Here is a 6,918-nt window from a genome sequence, read left to right on the forward strand (position 1 = left end):
AAAATTGTTTACAAGTTTAAAAGGGGTACTGTCGTCTTGGGTTAGCTCTCTCAGTGGGTAGCAGTCTCATCTCTGAGTCAGAAGGTTATGGTTTCGAGTCCCCACTCCAGAGACTTTGAGCACATAATCCAGGCTGACACTCCCAGTGCCAGTACTGAGGGAGTGCTGCACTGTCGGAGGTGCCAGTCTTTCAGATGAGATGTTAAACCCAGGCCCCGTCTGCCCTCTCAGGTGGACGTAAAAGATCCCATGGCCACAATTTGGAGGAAGAGCTGGGGAGTTCTCCCTGATGTCCTGTGACAATATTTATTCTTCAGCCGACTTCAATAAAACAGTTTATCTGGTCATTATCACATTGCTGTTTGTGGGATCTTGCTGTGCGCAAATTGACTGCCATGTTTCCTACGTTACAACAGTGACTACACTTGAAAAAGTACTTCATTGGTTGGGAAGTCCTGAGGACATGAAAGGCGCTATATCATAGTAGGTGCAGCACAGGAGGAGGCCACTCGGCCCATCGTGCCTGTGCCGGCTCTTTGAAAGAGCTATCCAATTAGTTCCACTCCCCTGCTCTTTCCCCATAGCCCTGCAAATTTTTTCCCTTCAAGTATTTATCCAATTCCCTTTTGGAACTGGAAGGGCGGGAACAGAGTACTGAGTTAGACGATCAGCCATGATCATTTTGAATGGCGGAACAGGCCCGAAGGGCCGAATGGCCTACTCTTGCTCCTATTTTCTACGTTTCTATGTTTTGAAAGTTATCGTTGAATCTGCTTCCTCCACCCTTTCAGGCAGTGGATTCCAGATAACTCGCTGCGTAAAAAAATGCTTCCTCATGTCGCCTTTTTTGCCGATCACCTTAAAACTGTGTCCTCTGGTTACCGACCCTTCTGCCACTGGAAACAGTTTCTCCTTATTTACTCTGTCAAAACCCCTCATGATTTTGAACACCTCGAGCAAATCTCCCCTTAACCTTCTCTGTTCTAAGGAGAACAATCCCAGCTTCTCCAGCCTGTCCCTCATCCCTGGTACCAGTCTAATAAATCCATTCTGTACCCTCTCTAAGACCTTCACATCCTTCCTAAAGTGTGGTGCCCAGAATTGGACACAATATTCCAGCTGAGGCTTAACCAGTGTTTCATAAAAGTTTAGCATAACTTCCTTGCTTTTGTACTCTATGCCTCTATTAATAAAGCCCAGGATCCCATATGCTTTTTTAACAGCTTCCTCAACTTGTCCTGCCAACTTCAAAGATTTGTGTACATATACCCCCAGGTCTCCCTGTTCCTGAACCCTCTTTAAAATTGTACCATTTAGCTTATATTGCCTCTCCTCATTCTTCCTACCAAAATGTACCACTTCACACTTCTCTGCATTAAATTTCATCTGCCATGTGTCTGCCCATTTCACCAGTCTGTCTATGTCCTCCTGAGGTCTGTTACCATCCTCCACATTGTTTACTGCATTTCCAAGTTTCGAGTCATCTGCAAACTTTGAAATTATACCCTCTATACCCAAATCTAGGTCATTAATATATATCATAAAGAGCAGTGGTTCTAATACTGACCCCTGGGGGACACCACTGTATACTTCCCTCAACCGTTCACCACTACTCTCTGCTTTCTGCCCCTTGGCCAATTTTGTATCCACACTGCCACTGTCCCTTTAATCCCATGGGCTTTAATTTTGCTAACAAGTCTATTATGTGGTACTTTATCAAATGCCTGTTGAAAGTCCATATACACAACATCAACCACACTGCCCTCATCAACCCTCTCCATTACTTCAACTCAACTAAGTTAGTCAAACATGATTTTCCTTTAACAAATCAGTGCTGACTTTCATTTATTAGCCCAGACTTTTCCAAGTGCCAATTAATTTTGTCCTGGATTATTGTCTCTAAATGTTTCCCCACCACCAACATTAGGCTGACTGGCCTGTAATTGCCGGGTTTATCTCTCTCCCCATTTTGGAACAGGGGTGTAACATTTGCAATCCTCCAGCCCTCGGGCACCGTCCCCATACCTAAGGAGGATTGGAAGATTGTGGCCAGAGCCTCCGCAATTTCCACCCTTACTTCCCTCAGTAACCGAGGATGCATCTCATCTGGACCCGGTGACTTTTCTACTTTGAGAATTGCCAACCTTTTAAGTACCTCCTCTTTATCTATTTTTATCCTCTCCAGTATCGCTACTACCTCCTCCTTTACTGCTACAATGGCCGCATCCTCTCCTCTAGTGAAGACCGATGTGAAATATTCATTTAGTACCTCAGCCAAGCCCTCTATAAATTCAAGTTCTTCCTTCCTATTTGTTTTGCAAGGTTTGGTTGTAAAGGAATGCACAGTGAGTCAGTTATGTCGTAGGATCGTGAATTCCCTCTAGTGAGCTCCACTCCACCTCCCCATGACTCGATGTACCAGGTGGACATTGTGTGGGGGGGAGGGGTTAATTTCTGCTGCTTGTGTGGCGGAAACACAGTGGATACCCCTTGTGGGGGTGAGGGAAAGAGGCGGGGGGGGGGGGGGACAAACATCCCTGTCCCTTCTGTACTGAGTGCGTCGATCTCCGTTAGGCCGCTACTACTGACCACAAATGCCACAGGTAAAGGAATGGGATATCAAACCCCTGATCATTATCACGTCGGGGGGTGGGCTGTGAGGCAGACCTTCAGTTGAATAGCTGAATTGGGTTCACGGCCAGTGTCACTGAGCTCCAGTAATGATTCAGAGCCTTCTGGGGAGAATCAGGGAAAGACCTGAAATTTTTAAAGAAATTTTGGCCAGTAGCCAACGTGGCCCTCACCTTCTGAGGAAATGTCCCTCGCTGTTCCAGGAAGACGATGATCACATTGCCCCTGAACAGAGTGACTCACCCTCAGCCCCTTTCTAAAACTCATTCATCTTAATTGTTCCCGTCTTTTCTTTCCTACTAGTTTTCTCAGAGGCATTGACTCAGGCTTGGTTATAAATCCAGGCCTCTGCACCTCTACCCAAACCATTTAATCTCCCCCCACGGCCCACGTACACTCTCCCCTATCATGGACTCTCTCCACCCATTTAATCTCCTCCCACAGCCCATGTACACTCTCCCCTATCATGGACTCTCCCCACCCATTTAATCTCCTCCCACAGCCCATGTACACTCTCCCCTATCATGGACTCCACCCACCCATTTAATCTCCCCCCACAGCCCATGTACACTCTCCCCTATCATGGACTCTCCCCACCCATTTAATCTCCTCCCACAGCCCATGTATACTCTCCCCAATCATGGACTCTCCCCACCCATTTAATCTCCTCCCACAGCCCATGTACACTCTCCCCTATCATGGACTCTCCCCACCCATTTAATCTCCTCCCACAGCCCATGTACACTCTCCCCGATCATGGACTCCACCCACCCATTTAATCTCCTCCCACAGCCCATGTACACTCTCCCCTATCATGGACTCTCCCCACCCATTTAATCTCCTCCCACAGCCCGTGTGCACTCTCCCCTATCATGGACTCTCTCCCACCCATTTAATCTCCCCCCACAGCCCGTGTACACTCTCCCCTATCATGGACTCTACCCAAAACCATTTAATCTCCTCCCACGGCCCGTGTACACTCTCCCCTATCATGGACTCTACCCCAAACCATTTAATCTCCTCCCACAGGGGAGGGCCCCAGGAGTAAAAGGAAAGGGAGATAGAAGCAATGGCTCAGCTCTGGAGCAGCAGCCAAAATGATACACTCAAAATACCCACGGAGACTGTCTCCGGACACGCAGTCCAAAGATAAACGCAACAGCTCACACGGATCGCAGTCCCAAAATAGGAACCAGAACAGGCACAAAACTGAAAGGACACAGAGAGACGACATGGACCTCTCATGGTCCTGGGCCCGGTGCCAGGCCCCGTTGTTTCAGCCTCTCCCTCTTTCGTATTCATCTCTAATCCCGTCATCTAATCAGCACATTCTTCATTTTTTCTCCTTATCTTTTGCAACCTTGGTGCTGCCCTGTCACTCGCCCCAAGTTCCTCAATGAAACATTTTTTTTTGGTTTAAACATGAAATTTAAACATTAACTGAGGCTGGGAAATGTTTGTACATGTGTGTGAGTGTGTGTGTACATGCGTGTGTGTGTATCTTTGTGTGTGCGCGGGTGTGTGTATGGGTTTGCATGCGTGTGGGTGTGGGTGTGGGTGTGTGTGAGTGTGCTGGTGTGCGTGAGTGTGCATGGGTGTGTGTGCGTGTACGTGAATGTGTGTGGGTGTGTGTGCTCAGGTGTGTACGGGTTTGTGTGAGTGCGTGTGTGCGTGCGTGCATGGTTGCGCTGGTGTGTGGGTGCGTGTGTGGGGTGTGCGTGTGTCTGTGAGTGTGTCAGTGTGTGTGCACGGGTGTGTGTTTTCATGGGTGTATGTGCGTGTGGGTGTGTGTATGCATGCATACGTGCGTGTGTGTGCGTGCTGGTACATGTGTATAACTGGGTGGCTGTGCGCGTGTGTGCAGGTGTGGGTGTGGGTGCGTGCAGTTGTGTGTGCAAGCATGGGTGTGTTTGTGTATGTGAGTGTGTGTTGTGTGTGTGTGCGGGGGTGTGTGTTTGTGCGAGTATGTGAGTGTGAGTATGTGAGTGAGTGCGAGTGTGTGCGTGTGTGAGTGTGAGTGTGAGTGTGTGAGTGTGTGTGAGTGTGTGAGTGTGTGTTGTGTGTGTGCGGGGGTGTGTCCGTCTTTAATCACTTCACTATCCCTCTCTCCTTTCTGGTGCCACTCTCTCTCTCTCTCTCTTTCTCTTTTTTTGGGGGAGGGCCAGCCCTCAAATGACCAGATGTGCTGGGCTGATTGTCACAGCTCCCCACGGTTGTTTAATGCTGTGAGCTGGGGCTTCGCTGGACGCATCCAGAGACCGCGGCGACTCTGAGGGTAACGGACACGGTGCCGCCGATGGCAACGGCCGCCAACCTCCCCCGCCCGCCCTCTGGCGCGGCGCCTCAGACCGCCCACGCAAGTCGGCGTCGCAGGCTCCAACCAACCTTCCGCAGCCAGCGGGGGAGGGGAGGGGAGTCGGGGAGGGGGTGCGAGGGAGTGGGGAGGTTGACCCGGAGAGAAAGTCACGCACCATGGGAAACAGCGGGCGCGGACGGTTGTAATTCCGTCGCTTGGTGCTGCAGAGTCTATCCCATAATAAACAAAATCGAGCAATGTTCGTAACATCGGGTGTCAGCGGCAACACCCTCGAACACGTTCTGCGATGTGGGCCGTAAACAGACCATAGCAGACAGGCAGCCTTCCCCTGCCCCCGTCCGTTACGATCTATTAACACAATTCCTCCGTAATTGTTCCCAACAACAACAGCAACGTGTAATTATATCGCATCTTTAACGGAGTAAAATGTCCCAAGGTGGTTCACGGGAATAATTATCAAACAAACATTGACACCAAGACACATAAGGAGATATTAGGACAGGTGCTCGGTCAAAGAGGCAGGTTTTAAGGGGCCTCTTAAAGGAGGAGAGAGAGGCGGAGAGGTGTTTGGGGAGGGAATTCCAGAGCTTAGGGCCTGGGCAACACGGCCGCCAGTGGCGGGGCGATGAAAATCGGGGATGCGAAAGAGGCCAGAATTGGAGGAGCGCAGAGATCTCGGAGGGTTGTAGGGCTGGAGGAGGTTACAGAGATAGGGAGGGGGGGGCGAGGGCCATGGAGGGATTTGAACAGAAGGATAAGAATTTGGGAAAACGTTTTAAGGACCACCCTTAAGCCCTGCTATTATTCTGCTGTATCGCTCTTGATAAGGATTCCGATAGTGGTGATATATTATTTTGATGCCTGGGAGCCCTTTAAGCACAGGTACTGTACGAAAAAGCCCAATTCTCTGTCATTCTTTCCCACAACTTCAAAAGGATGTGACTCCTTACCGTCCCCTTCCGTTCCCTCCTACAGTCCACAGGTTCCTTGCAAAAACCCAAATTTAGCATCACCAAACCACCACATCGTGAAGCCCTCCCCAACCCCCCCCCCCCCTCCCCTGGTCTTTTTCTCTCCCGCTCTCTCCAGCCTCAGCGGTGACGGTGATCCAGGGCTCCGGGCCTCGGCCCCTTCACCCAGTTTACGCAGTAATAAAAAAAAAATTCTCACCCGTGCTCTGGAGGCCCTGTGCGTGACTCAGCTCTGTGGGTCAAAGTTCAGTCCGGTTCTCTCGTGTGAATCCCCCTTCTCTTGGTGACAGATGTGCAGGTTGTAAAAAAGAATCGACTAACCCCAGACACTTCCTGTCAGCCTCCCCACTTCCTTTCTTCATACTTTCATTTGTAGGTTTTCCTTCTCCTTGGTCGTCGCTGTTCAATCTTGATGAGCCCAGTGCGACGTCCAACATCCCCATCACAACAACAGCTTGCATTTACATAGTGCCTGCAGCGTAGTAAAGATGTCCCAAGGCAGCGTAATCAGACAAAAAAAAATTTGACACCGAGCCGCATAAGGAGACATTCGGACAGGTGCTTGGTCAAAGAGGGAGGTTTTAAGAGGCGAGTTAAAGGAGGAGAGAGAGAGGTAACGAGGCCGAGAGGTTCAGGGAGGGAATTCCAGAGCTTAGGGCCTAGGCAGCTGAAGGCACGGCCGCCAATGGTGGAGCGATGAAAACTGGGAAGGCGCAAGAGGCCAAAATTGTGTTATAAATTGGATAGCCCAGTGCATTAAGGATAGAATACTGGAGCCTGGTCTTCAGTTGCTTCTAAGCCTTTATTCACAGAGATCAACATTACACACACCACACCCTAGATCAGCTCTCATATTAATGGATACAAGAGAGTCCCCAATTGATTAGCTCCACCTGAATATAATTAACACTAATTGATATAAATCACATGGATACAATTAATAAATTAGACGAACACAGCGATCTCAGAGGGTTGTAGAATTGAAACATAGAAACTTAG

At 49.4% G+C, this 6,918-nt stretch overlaps 1 protein-coding gene across 1 annotated transcript in view; it reads right to left on the minus strand.

The window, feature by feature from the left end:
* The window catches only part of tnip1 (TNFAIP3 interacting protein 1), a 55,979-nt gene extending 49,682 nt beyond the window's left edge, over nt 1-6,297 (minus strand). The window contains 1 exon segment of the mRNA XM_067995993.1: nt 6,119-6,297. The gene's annotated coding sequence lies outside the window, so the exon portion shown is untranslated.
* Nucleotides 6,298-6,918: the final 621 nt, after the last annotated feature.

This window comes from Heptranchias perlo, chromosome 14 (assembly GCF_035084215.1).
Source record: "Heptranchias perlo isolate sHepPer1 chromosome 14, sHepPer1.hap1, whole genome shotgun sequence".
Classification (NCBI taxonomy): domain Eukaryota; kingdom Metazoa; phylum Chordata; class Chondrichthyes; order Hexanchiformes; family Hexanchidae; genus Heptranchias; species Heptranchias perlo.